Genomic DNA, 14,708 nt, shown 5'->3' with positions numbered 1-14,708 from the left:
TATTACAGGTTATTGGCTGGCTGAGCTGCAGATTAATGGTTGGTATTATCTCTTGAGCAAGTTTGTCTCATTCTTCAGTTCACACTATTCAGAGTGATGACAAGCCCTAGATTTTAACAGTGTGCAGTAAAAAAAAAGAATTATGTAATACAGAGACACGAACAAAATGATCTTAATCTGGAATGACTGCCGCCAGATACAGAAGGCTACCTTTAGAAATGTTAAAGTAAATAACCTCTATAAAACACACAGTAAAACCATAAAGTTTAGATCTGCACAGTACTGCACCGAGACTGTTAAAGCACTAAAGCTGTTTTTGTATGTTTGCTTATTCCCCTGCAAGACCAATTAAGTCATCTTGAATATTGAATCTATAATCCTGTAGGTTATGCCTGTGATGTACTGCAAGGTGCCCTGCATTTAACTTGTTCCTACTTTATTGTTTACATATGTGTGATATCAGCTGCTTGTTTCAGCTAGCAGAGAGCAGACTGAGCACACAGGCGGGCTGTGGCCAAATGACACCAGGTTCTGTTCCAAAGCGTCTCTTTTGCTTCCGTTGGTTGTAACAGAATCGTTGCAACTTAATCAGTGCCACCAGCTGCACTGACTGCATCTGTAACTCTGCATTTTGAATCTACTCAGCTATACAAACACTTTGAATTCACCACATGGGAGGCTGAGAACAGAAAGAGACTGAGGAGGAAGTTGAAAATCTAGTTAACGCGCAGCACCGAGCCGCAGCCTACCCTGCCTCGATGTCATCTTTAACCTCAGCACCACACTAATTACCATACAGGGCTGCCTCTCATCCTCCCTCCCCACCCCTCTAACGCACATTCATTTAGGTCAGAACATGGCCTGTAGTCCATGCAGGTAATGAGAGACCATGTGTGCAGCTCCAGATGGATACTGTGTGGTCCTCCCATGTAGGCTCCTTGTTTGTTTGAGTTTCCTCCCCCTGTTATCAGTGTGTGGTCATGAATTTCTCAAGCCATATACTTCAACTACATCAACCACATCTGGCACACACACGACTCCACCCAAAGCACCTCTTTCTGGCCTCGCACAAGAAGTAGATTAGGGCCTTTGGGAGACAGAACAGGAGTGCACCTCTCGGGCAGACAGAGCGGCAACACAACCACAGCTACGTTGCTAAATATACATACAAGAACTGCAAAGGAATAGAGCAAAATATCAGTCAATATTCTGAATGATGTGGGTGTCTATGGGGCTGTACGATATGAGGAAAAAATGCGATATGCGGTAACGTTGTTGAATATCGCAATAACGATATTACGTGCGATAAATTAAAAGATATTGAAATATACTTAGTTCTGCATTTTTGCTGCTTTCAGTATTCTGCTAGAATACAACAAATTGCTTGTTGAATTTGAAACAAATGAAAGGAAATTATTTCAAACATTCTTTTATTGAACACGAACAATGAATTGAATATAAAAGGCACCACTAAAAAAAGTTTTCTACTGATAGTTTCTTTCAACTAACACAAATCTCTCACAAGTGTCTAGGGCGATGTGCTGCAGCCTTTTCGCAATATATATATATATATATATATATATATATATATATATATATATATTGTGCAAGTTGATATTGCGATGATGATAAAGAAACAATATATTGTGGAGCCCTAGTTTTTATGTTTTAAATCAGCTATCAGGGTAGATGACTGACCCCACCCACCACCCACCCACACACACACACACACACACACACACACACACACACACACACACTGCTTCCAAATATAAACCTCAGACTGGAAGATTAACTCAACCAAACCCAAATCCTGCTCTCTGCGTCCTCTCAGCAGAGGTAAAGACAAGACCAGCGGTGGAAACATAATCCCTCCATGTTCACACAGTCGGTTCACACTGACCTGCCAACAGCAGCAGGCAGGCAGGCAACCAACCCCCTCTTCATCCCCCAAACACACACACACTCACTATCCACTGCACAGCTGTCCACTCTAAACATAGCTTGAGCGTGATGCACATATTTCAACAACATATGAGTATAATCCAGGGTAAATATTGTTCGGCCAATCTCATATAGATGGATTACAAACAGGATCCATTCCCTTTCCAAACCCAATTTAAACATGCTACAGTAATGCTGTAATCTTGGGCCGTTCAGTTAACATTAACAAAAAATAAACACTTAGCGAAGCCAGTGGTTAAAGATTAGATACAAAGTCTCTTTAAATAAGTCGGTTCAGTTGGACAGTTGTGTATTTACACGGTGAGTTATTTAGATCCAAGCTCAATATTTCCATTTCATGTTTTGGAACACAGGTGAATAGAAAGCAACTTTTCCCCGTACATTTACAGTAATATACTGGCAGCAGCTTCGGCATTAAACTACTCTATATTTACAGTATGCATTCTGTTTTTACATTTTAAGGTATTTTACTGTAAATAGACATAGTTTCTTACTGTATTATTAAAATGTACAGTTATATACTGGCTGCTACTGTATGTCATTTCCGCCTTTTCCTTTATTTTCCCAAGATGCATTGGTATTAACAGTTAATACCTATAATCTGTAACATTCGCAGATAGTGCTGTAATATTATTATTTTCTCCCAGAATGCATTGCCATTTACAGTATGATCCTGTATGACATTAAAACGGTAAGATGCTGTGAGATTTTAGCTGTAACTTTACATCAAAGGTTTACAGTGAAGTAGTATTTCATTTTTCCATATTGTGTCTACTTAGGGACTGTGGGAAATTATTTGGATGGGGATGGAGATGAATCACACATTACACCTTTTAAAAAGCAAGACTCCCCACATTACTGTTTTCTTTGCACTCTCTCTTTGTCCTGGAAAAAACCTGTAACACTCTCCAACCCGTTCTCACTCCCAACTCGTAAAATACGGACGCTTGGGCAGTGGCTCTCAGCGCCAGATACAACGCAAAAATCACCCTTCAGCGTGTGTGTAGAACGCAGCGGGCAGAGCAGCAGCTCAGCGCCGCTTAAAGTTGACATGATATTAAGAGCAACAACGGTAGTGAGTAGTATTAAAGCCCGAAATTCCACATAGCGAGGCTGGTTGTAGACATTTCTATCATTGAAATCCCAAATGATGCAAAGTGACACAAATTCTTCTTCAATAAACTTTGACAGGAGAGACTAGTGAGGCATCCCCCAGAAAGGGACAGCCAGTGAATACAGACAGGGTGAGAGAGAACAACGAGAGAGAAATGATCAGGAAGAATGTAATGTTGAAGGCAGAGAGAGAGTAAAATGAACCTTTTGCTCCCATATTTGTTCATAATTAGATGTCAATGGTGTCTGGATTTTCTTTTAGTCAACATTCATGTTCAAGTGTTAGTTCCAGATGTGTTTATCCAGAGCTCTTATACAAAATGTGTACTTTTCAGACTGGAGCTGTGCTCTTGTCCAGACTGCTTTGAGTTTTCACACGTCCGGCTTAGTGTGACTTTGACATCATTACATTTTGAGAGTTGTATAGCAGCTACCACCCACTGTCATCTTGGATGTCTGCTGACCCCTGCCATGTGTAAGCTACAGACGGCGAAGACCCAAGAGAGATGGCTCAGGTGAGACATGGTTCTTCAGTCAGTAAAACTAGGATTGTTATACTACGAGTGTGAGAGGCCTCATCGGCATGTGCAGGGCAGTGGAGACTAATCAGAGGATTTGGTTGTACATTTGTGACTGTGAGACAAACAGACGGTTAAAATTCTGAGCTAAATAAATAAAACTGATTTACTTGGCTTGACTCCCTTGATACGGTGCTCTGGGAGGGGGACGAATTTGACTGTTCATAATGTTTTTCTGGAGCTCCCCATGCAGCCATGCTGGCAGGTTCATGTGCCAGCATGGCAGATAGAAACATGGAGGATACAGAGAAGAGGGGAGGATGGCAGACATACAAGAGTGGTGGAGGTAAAAGGACACACGCCCACATGAAGGCAGGATGAAAGGATGAAGACCATACAGCCTGAGTGGAAATGAAAGAGAGGAGAGTGAAGAGGGTGGAGGAGAGATTGGTAAGTGAATGTTGATACATAGTTTGGTCTCTAATCAGCCTCACAGGGTCTAATTAGAGCTAAAGGATTCACGTGCTGTAATCATATAGTCCATCCACATGTATATATCTATATTTACATATACATACTGCCTGTTAAACACAGCCTATTCTGGTTTAGGGTGGGTGCACTCCCTAACCCTGATGTCCTTCTTATTACCATTTAGAAGATGGTGGGTTGAGTTATTTCTAGATCAATGCAAAACAGTTTTAGTCGTATTGGTGCCTCTCAACGGTTTCGTATATCTTATGAAAAAACGTATGCACAATGGTTTTGATTGATATCTTACGAAATATGACCGTTCAGTTTAACGCTGTGAAACAGCAACCGGTATGTGGCCATTAGGTGAGGGTTAACTTTAGGCACCAAAATTACTTACTTAGAGTTAGAAATAAGATCATGGTTTGGGTTAGAATTAAACTATTCCCTTAAACAATAGGTTCACAATTTTTCAAGCCAGTCTTAAAACAATATCATCCTGTTCATACTGGCCATTAAAAGTTCCATTCTTTATGCACTTTCAGTGTAAGTGGCGAGGGACAGTCCTGTGCAAAACTGCATTTCAAGTTTATCTCAAGATAACATGAAGCTTCGGCAGCCTGTTTTTAACAGATAAGTGAGTATCTTTCAAAGTCTTTTTTGTGCAAAATTCTCTCTTGGGAGAACAAAGAGGACATTTTGTACTAAAAAGCTGTAAGCTGAAATACATTTTTGCTCAAAACAAAGCACATCAAGAAGGGTTTTCTCACTAGCCAGTATGAAGAATGATTACAGCAAGCAAATCTTTTTAATGTAGAAGATATGACCATCTGGCTTTTAACTTAAGCTGCTTTTCCAACAAAGGTTCTTGGGACTTTTACAACTTTCTAAGGATCTATAAGGTTCCTTTAGCCCATTGGTATCTCTGTGTCCGCCGGGTTCTAAAGACCTGTGAAGATTTGACAAATGATTCTGCTGACGTATGAAAAAGCAACATGATGGAACAAGAGCTGGTGGTTGTCGCAGGGGTAGTCTCCTCCACTCCGCTGCGTGTGGAGGGTCTGGCTAGTCCACACAGCATTCTGGGATGGGAGAAAAACGCTTTAAAATAATGGAAAACTCCGATTGGACAGATAGTCTAGCTAGCTGTCTGGATTTACCCTGCAGAGATCTGAGGAGCAGTTAACCATAGTCCTCACAAATCCACCGGAGGTTAGAACACCAACACAAAGGAAGAGGAAGGGGACGGGACATACATGCATCCGGCGGTAAACACAGTTCAGTGTTCCTGGTGGTTTCATCTTGAAAACACGTTGGAAAAAAAAGACACTGTTATAGTTTGTCCACTAGAGAGCACTGGCAAGTTTATTTTGTATGACCCGCTCTGTACATATCTTGGTCACAACCACATTTTTAATGACTAAATTGAAGGAATCGTCAATTAAAACGTGTTTAAACATTAACAACATAAAAAACAGCTTTTATGGTACTATAAAAGATAAAATGTCTATAGCAGTAAGTAGGGCTAGGCAATATATCAATATTATATTGATATATGAGGCTAGATATCGTCTTACATTTTGGATATCGTAAGTCTTGTCTTTTTTTGAACTTACCAGACTGTTATAGCTGTTCTATTATTTGTCTTTATCCACTTAGTTATTATCACAAAACTCATTGTGTAAATATGTTGTGAAAGCACCAATAGTCAACCCTACAATATCTCTGCAATATCGATATCGAGGTATTTGGTCAAACATATCGTGAATTTTGATTTTCTCCACATCGCCCAGCTCTAACAGTAACTCATGCAGCTTTATTTAAAACTTCTATCCTAACCAAATAGCCCGTAAGAACCCTTTGTTTCATACATAATAAATGAGTTTCTTTGCTGTTCATACACAACAACATGCGGACCAGATGATGCCTAAGTCGGCAATCGTAACAAAACATGGAGGATCAGGGTGACTATCCTATGAAATAGCTAATCCCCAAGGCTTTCAGTGAGTGGCTGCATGTCTGATCTGCTCCACACTGAGGCTGACAGACATCTTCACCAATCCATGTGTGATGTGTTTGGCAGGCAGTCTGCAACAGATTTTTTCTTGCTCACCATAAGGTGTCTTCTGGGAATCATGTGGTAAGAAGTTACACCTGACTTATGTACTCCTGACCTTTGTTATTATGTGTGAATAAGAATAAGGGGCAGAGGAAATGTGCTTTCTTTTAATATTTAGATTAGAAACACTATTCTATTCAGTTGTATTACGTATATAGCAACAGATCGGTTCTCACTGTCAATCTGTTAGTAGTGGACGTTTAAGCAATTGCGGAGGTTTCTGCACACATTGTTAGCTTGCATATGCACATGTGTGTCTTGGCGTGTGTTTGCGTGTGTGTGCATTCCTACTGTTCTGCTAAAAGCTTTGATTCAACAAAGAGCCAGAGCCGCCTCTACAGGCGAGGTCACACTGCATGATCTTTATGCTGAAGCCAAGCTTGACTCAACTGTCCAAAGCATCTGAAACCTGACAGTGATCCCAGTGTTGGCCAATGGGATGTTATCTTGGGAGGGGAGAAAAAGAGACTGCACCAGAAGAACTCTACGTTGCTCCATGATTATGAACTACAAAAATAGCAATAGTTAACACGGACAGGATTTGTGGATTTTACAGATGTCCCCTGACAGAATTGTCAGAACAGCAAATTGCTGCCATATGAAGCTAGCTAGCATTGTAATAAATCTGATAGTGTCCTCATTGACAGCTTTTTCCCCTGGTTAGAGAAACCCATTTAAATAACAATAGGCAGAAATACGGCAAAAACTTTAGATTAGATCAGGGGTCTTCAACATTTTTTTAAGCCAAGGACCCCTTAACTGAAGGAGAGATGGAGCAGGGATCCCCTACTAGATATATTTTATAAAATTAAGTTGCATAATTAAATTGGGCCTACAATAACTTGCAGGGTGGCCTACAGCCTTTATACATTCCTTTTTCGTATAGAATACTAAGCAATTCAAATAGCCTAATACTGATTTTATAAAATAGACAGCAGGCCTCCACTTCAGCAGGCTGTCCACATCAACCCTCTCATCTGCGCTGCAGACCACTTGCTGCTGGAAGTGGGTTTGCTGCAGTCTGAGCTACCTTTGTTTTTTGTTGTTTTGCTTTGGATCAGGCCTCTTGTCTGAACATGGATCTAAGCAGGAAACCCAGCCCTCCCATGCTGCCAGTGGTTGTGACAATATACTCTATTCAAGCCCATACGAGAGCGCCTAGTGGAGGAGGGGAGAGGAAATAAGAGAGACGCACTAGAGTGTGAAGTCTCAGCACATGTATAAAGAAAAATCTCATTTTCAAATCACTGTTGAAAATGAGCATTATGAAGAAGCAGAGGAGTGGTAGTGGGTTTGCTCAATACATACTTTAGCTTGACATGCTTCCACTATCTGTAATCTGGATCAGAGGTTTGAAAATGTGGGGTACAAGGTCCCCAAAGAGTCCTTAAGGGGGTTCAGATGAGCTCCCAGCCAATGGACAAATGTTTTAGGCCTTTTATCACTTTTTGTAACAAACATTGAGTGACTGTACATGTTTTTTTAATGATTTTTTAGTCATAATTTGTCCTTCTTTCCGTGTACTTTATCCCTCCCATGAGCACCAGTGTTAAAAGGATAGCAGAAGTGCTCCTGACACTTTTTTCTTGGACGAATGTTTTAATTTGACGGAAATGCCATTCACTATATATTAATAACACAATTAGATAGAGAATTTAAATGATAACTGTGATCTGAGGTCCATCTCTGTACTGGAACTGCATTATTGATCCTGACTTTTCATCCAGCGTTATCATCACGTCAACATTTCAAATTGTCCAATACTTTGGTTCATGACCAAATCCCCGCAAAATTAAAGACATGTTGTGGTACATTACACCTGCTAAACATCAGCATGTTAGCATTTTCATTGTGAGCATGTTAACATGGTGAATTTAGCATTTAGCTCAAAGCACCACGCCTCTTCCCTGGAGGAGCATAAAATCAACTTAATCACAATGTTTTCAACTGACCGCGACAATGTGGGGGTCTACTGTATGACATAAAATCACCAAATTTGGTCATCACTAAAAGAGCAGTAGGGTGTTGATGTTGGCAATAAATCATCTTTAAAACCAATGGCCCAGGTAGAAGCCCTGTTGATGACAAACATCCATCTTGCTTTTTCTGTAGTGTTCTCTGACCTCCCTGTGAAGATGGATAGCAGAATGACCCCTTTGGGAATGGATGCAATAAGAAAAACTGAAATCGTCATCCCACCACAAATGGTGTCAGTACCCTCAGGGCTAGTCTCACATTGCCAGACCTATCTCCACAGCGCTGTGAAGTAAGGTCTGGCCCCTCCACACATACATTCCCGGATTGGAAAGGAAAACGCTCTGGCTTGTTTGCATTTCTTTAAACCAATCACAATAGTCTTGTGCGCGCTAAGATGTAAAATGGTCTTGGGAAGGAACTTGCTTTGGTGGAACATTTGCAAGAAAACACCACATACAATATTAAATTAAGTTAACTGTTCACACAATACAGTAACTAAAACAAGTTAAATTAGCTGGATACATGGTTAAATGTAAATCGGTCCCAAAACGTCCTAATTACATTCCGTAAACATATTCTTTGTAAATCTTTACAATCATTCCCTAAACGAACCAAGCAGGCATTGTTGCACGATCCAAATTTCCTTCAGAACTTTCCCTTTTCAGCGTTTGACGTTCGCTCGCTGGCTCGCAGGTTCTGGTTGTTGTGTACCGAAGTACAAAGAAAGCGGAAGATGATGGACATCCAGCGAAAACTTCCGACCTATCTGGTAAATGAACCGTCGTCGATCCAGACCTCAGGGCTAATCAAAATCACACACAAAAAAAAATTTGAATTGAGCATTTATAATGGTACTAACCATAGTTAGTCCATCTCATCCAGTGCTGTACACAGTTAAGAATCAACAAGTATTACTGATGTCTCTCCACCTGCACACAGGCAGAGAAACCAGATCCTGCGTTATCAGGTGTCACTGGACTCCAGGACTACAAGACCCCCCACCTGTCTGCCCTATCAACCCGCCAGCTCCACTCAACCACCTGCCTCCTCTGTCGTGGACAGAAACCCAGTCTGCAGGACACAACAGAAAGTCACTCACATCTAAATTAAATTTACTGCACTTTTTCACAAACAAAAGCCAAAATCAATCAATCCATCCATAAATAATCACCTATCATGCAGGGTTGGAATAATGCCAGGGTTCAGGCTTCAGGGTTGTTCTGAGATATTGAGCATCAATGTTCTTAGCTCTCAGAGACATCAGGCCTTTAATTTGAGAAATTACAGATCTGAAACGCACACTTTAAAAAACCCACTCAAACATTAACAGGCACCTACATTTTTGTGACAGTTGTATATATATGTATATGTACTGTATGTATAAAAATATCGAAAAGAAGGTTGTTATTTCACCAATCAAACTGCCAAATAAAGAGAGTTTGTGCAAGGCAGACTCAAAAGGTACTGTAAGTCTGAAGATTATGTTTAAAGATGTCAACATATTGTGAAGCATTCTACTCCTTTGGAAGGCTGGTCTAAAAGCTAACAACCATCTGAATAACTCACAGAAACAAATGCCAACATGGTTGTATTTACTAAAGGCACAGGATTACTCTAATACAGAGATAATTGGGTAAATGTGAGAAGAGTTAGGCTACAGGCCCAGATCTAAATCCACAGGGAGTGGAAACAAACTCACTGTAGATATGAAGACAGAAACTGAGCAGAACTGGTCTCCATCCACCTATGTTTAGATCCACTCTAAACGTATACTTCTGCAGCCCTGTCAGGATGTCAGCAATGTCACCTTTCACATATCTGCCTGTGTTCTAAAATGTCAAGATGTATTCACTTCAGGAAGCCCAGGGAGCTCGAGCTGCATCCTGTAAGCACCCAGATGGCCTGTGCACATCTTGTTAAAGCCAAGTGGAAAGTTCAAAAAGACTTTATACATAAAGTTGAACGTCACAAACACTGGATTCTTTCCAGCCTCGGGAACGCAACCAAAACGTCCTATGAACAAATCACAAGAAGCGAGGAAGAATTCTGAGTAAAAAAGTCAAAAAAACATACCCAGGTACAAAAATTTATCAAAGACCATTGATTAGCAGGGCAAGACATTACAAATACATATACATATAATACATGTATCGGCTTGAGCCTTCCTCAGGGTTTTTTTTATGACTTTTTCACTCTTCCTACTTTCCGTGTACTTTATTCCATTCCATGAGCACCGGTGGTTAAAAGGATACCAGAAGCGCCCCTGACATTTTTGTCTTTAACAAATAACAGGGTTGTTATTATATATATAGAATTAAATTTTATAAGGTTGTGATACAAGTGTAGTTTGCGGTTTCAAATATCAGGAAATAAAAGTAAGGGTTTCTAATGCCTTACGTACAAGTAAATAAGACAATTTCTACGTCTTTGACACTTACATCTTCTTATTCACATATTCAGTTCAGTGTATTTGTCACAAGGTGTACTACTCAGCCTGGGAAAACAGGTGTGTAATACAACAAAAAACAAAAATAACCCTGATGACGTCACAGTGATGTCATCAGGGTCAAGTCTAGGAGTTGACATTTATGGCGCTTACCCACTGCTAGTACCAGCTCTGCTCTGCTCGGCTCGACCGCGCGATGCCCCGCAGGAAACTGCCATGACCTAACACGACACACACACAGAACGTGGAAGGTGTGTGTTTTTGATTCTCGGCATGTGTCTGTTTGCCAGAAGACACATTTAGTTTCTAAAGGAGCTGGAGGCAGCAAAAAAAACACAGCTGGCTAAACTATTTAAAAATGGGGGGTTTGTTCAGGACACCCCCGTCTGTCGCTAGCAATGATGACGCAGTGATTAGTGACGATTCTCTCCGACCAATCAGTAGTCAGTAGGTTTTCACGTCACCTTTTGGTATCGCCTCAGCTCGCTTGGAACCTCGACAGAGGTGAGACTAAATAAAGGACCTGTTAGCAGGTACCAGGGACTTTTATCAGAATGGAAAACCAAAAAAGACGAGTAGAGTTGAGGTGAGTCAAGCTGGTACCGTGTTAATGGAAAAACGCCATTAGAAGTCAAAGAGGGGTCTAATGAAAGGTGCTATTGAGTTGCATTATGGGAAATGTAGGATCCAGCCTTTTTGTAGTCTGACCCATACTGGGAACTAAAAGTAAGGATATCTCAGCCTCTGCTGCTTTGATTTTGAAAATGGTGTTGTAAATCCATCTCTTGGGAGTCCCTAACCTCATAGAACTGCATTACCAAATTACTGGAGTATCCCTTTAAAGTGCCCATATTATGAAAAAAACACTTTTTCTGGGATTTGGGGTGTTCTTTTGTGTCTCTGGTGCTTCCACACACATACAAACTTTGAAAAAAATCCATCCATGCTGTTTTGAGTGAGATACGGTTTCTGAATGTGTCCTGCCTTCAGTCTCCTGGTGAGCTGGTCAAAATCTGCACGGCTTGTGACATCACAAGCCGAATACGAGCTGGCTAACCGCAACCGTTAGCATGCTACCTCATTCTCAATAGCAAAGCACTGCTACAACACACACAAGTTCACCATAATCTACAACAGAACTACTTCCATGTGCGCCCTCATTTAGAAGTCTCCCAGCTAATCCTGCCTTGTAACTGACCAAAGTTGGAGAAACAACCTTTATTTTACTGTCTGTGGAGCTAGCTGACATGATCTACATCTAAGCTACTGAGCATGTGGGAGTGCAATCAAAGATAGTACAGAAGAAGAAGAAGAAAAGAGGTCTCACTCTGTAGCTAAAACAGAAACCAGGTGAAAAGAGGAGCTGCAGCAGTGAGAGAGAGCTGTGCAGTACAACAAAAATATGGTGTTTTTTGAAAATTAAACCATGTAAACCTATTCTAGAATAACCTTAAAATACAATTATGAACCTGAAAATGGGCATAATATGGGTGCTTTAATATACAAGAAAATAAGAACATGTACATTTTTGACACTCAACAGTATAATTTGATGTGAAAAATGAGCAAAAAGTTGTTTTAAAATAATAAAAGAAATATTTAGTAGAAAAAGACACTGACTTGCACTGTATTCAACAATTAAAAATGATGGGGGAGCCCGTCTTTATGCATGCGATGTGGATGAAGGAAAGAGTTTTACAGAACAAACAACCTGCTCCTTTCTTTTTTTTTTCACAAACAAAAGAAAAAAAAAAAAAAAAAAAAAAAGAGAAAAAAGGAAAAAAAAAAAAAAAAAAAAAAAAAAAAAAAAAAAAAAAAAAAAAAAAAAAAAAAAAAAAAAAAAAAAAAAAAAAAAAAAAAAAAGAGGGGGAGAGGAAACAAAAAAAAAAAAAAAAAAAAAAAAAAAAAAAAAAAAAAAAAAAAAAAAGAGGGGGGGGGAGAAGAAAAGGGAAAGGAAAGGGAAAAAAAAAAAAGGAAAAAAAAAGAGAGAAGAAAGAGAGAAGAAACATGAAATAGAGGAGATGAGGATATCAAAAGAGGTCAAAGAGAAGAGAGAGGGGGGGGGGAGGGGGGAACAAAGAAAAAAAAGGAAAAAAAAAAAAAAAAAAAAAACAAGAGAGGAAGGAGATGAGGAAGCTGAAAAGGAAAACAGATGAGATGGGCGGAGAGAAGAGAGTAAAATGGGAGGGGGAAAGAGGAGAAAAGAGGAGAGGAGAGGCCAGCTGGGCCACACCTAAATGTACTCTGAAATCAAAAAAGCAACACCTCTCAACAGATTCCCCGGCTCCTCTACTTTCTCCCACAGGCTGTGATGCTGTATCTGGTATACAGTACATCAGCCGGACCACTAACTGGCAGTCCCAGTCTCCTCAGCCTGTCTCCTGTTGTCAACCAGTAAACAGGAAAAATCACATCTGAATGACTAGAAACCACAGAATGTACTTAATGTGAGCTAAGTCTAGAATAGTGGTGTTCAGTGAATCATCCCTGTGTTAACTAGTCTCTGTGTGTGTGTGTGTGTGTGTGTGTGTGTGTGTGTGTGTGTGTGTGTGTGTGTGTGTGTGTGTGTGTGTGTGGGACACATGTGCGTAGAAGATATTGGATAAACATTCAGATGGTGGTGTGTAATAGAGATGTATATATATATATATGATTAAGGATAGAGATAGAGAAAAAAAAAAAAAAAAAAAAAAAAAAAAAATTTCATGCAAATATGAGTCAAATGTTTCACCCCAGGCAGGCACAGCACAGGGTAAGATTTAGGCGCGGCTGGAAGACTTGCCTCAGTGGACATGCACAGTGCTAACAATTACAGACAGCAGGTATATATATATATATATATATATATATATATATATATATATATACTATTACACAAACCAAAAGTGAAATGCTCCCAGTGGGAAGAGAGCACGAACGATTGATTAGTGTGTGTAACCCAGTAAAGGTGTAAAAGTATCATCAATCCCCCGCTGCTTTCCGACACACTAGACAGAGAAATAGACGGAAAAGAGGCGACTTACTTGTTGGAAATCTCTCCCACATGGGCTTCAGTGACGCCTAGACGCTGCTGAATGCTTTTTATTTGTCCTCCGTTCCGTCGCTAATAGACCATCTGTGAGGCGGTGAAATCCAGCTGATGGCTGCGGAGCGACAGAGCGACTGGCTGGCTGACCGAGCGGAGGGGAGACGAGTCTCTTCAGCACCGCCACTTTGAACAGCTCCCGCTGACGTCACTGCCTGAGTCCAAGGCCACGCCCACTTCCCTGGCGAACGACTCGGGGGCGAGAGTGAGAGAGAGAGAGAGAGAGAGAGAGACAGAGAGAGAGAGAGAGAGAGGGAGGGAGAGAGAGAGAGAGAGAGAGAGAGAGAGGGAGGGAGAGAGACAGAGAGAGAGAGTGAGGAGAGGAGAGAGAGACAGAGTGAGAGACAGAGACAGAGACAGAGACAGAGACAGAGACAGAGACAGAGACAGAGACAGAGACAGAGAGAGAGAGGGAGGGAGAGAGACAGAGAGAGAGTGAGTGAGAGGAGAGAGAGACAGAGTGAGAGCGAGAGAGAGAGAGAGACAGAGACAGAGAGAGGGAGAGAGACAGAGAGAGAGAGAGAGAGAGGGGTGGAGGGAGAGAGAGAGAGAGAGTGGAGAGAGAAAAGAAAAGAAAGAAATGCTGTCTGTTTAGATATAAGTTTTAAATATCTGTACATATTTAAAATATCTTATGTTAAATTTGTACTGTCCTTACATTTTTTAAATATTCTTTTTTGTTTCATATTGATATATTTAGTTTTTATATTTGCCATAGAAATAGATTTTTATAATTAATATAAATCCATCCTAATATTGTGTTAATGTTTATATAACTGTTTTATTGTGTTTTGTCTGATACTTTGGCAACATGTTATTTAAACTTTCATGACAATAAAGCCCCTCTGAATTTGAATTAGAGAGAGAGAGAGAGAGAGAGAGAGAGAGAGAGAGAGAGAGAGAGAGAGAGAGAAAGATACACTTTCTCCTGCAGTGTAAAGCAGGGGTCTTCCATGTTTTTTAAGACTGTGACCCTATGATGACCGAGGCCACACAGGTTCAAACAGCCAGCAATGCT

General features: G+C 40.5%; 1 protein-coding gene across 2 annotated transcripts in view; it reads right to left on the bottom strand.

Moving 5' to 3' along the window:
* smpd3 (sphingomyelin phosphodiesterase 3) overlaps nucleotides 1–13,822 on the bottom strand; it is an 82,445-nt gene extending 68,623 nt beyond the window's left edge. For both annotated transcript variants that reach the window (XM_039809354.1, XM_039809355.1), the window contains exon 1: nucleotides 13,629–13,822. The gene's annotated coding sequence lies outside the window, so the exon portion shown is untranslated. The remainder of the gene's footprint in view (nucleotides 1–13,628) is intronic.
* Nucleotides 13,823–14,708: the final 886 nt, after the last annotated feature.

Source organism: Perca fluviatilis, chromosome 8 (genome assembly GCF_010015445.1).
Source record: "Perca fluviatilis chromosome 8, GENO_Pfluv_1.0, whole genome shotgun sequence".
Lineage (NCBI taxonomy): Eukaryota > Metazoa > Chordata > Actinopteri > Perciformes > Percidae > Perca > Perca fluviatilis.
The sequence above is the reverse complement of the archived record's forward strand: the minus strand, read 5'-3'. Positions and strand labels throughout refer to the sequence as shown.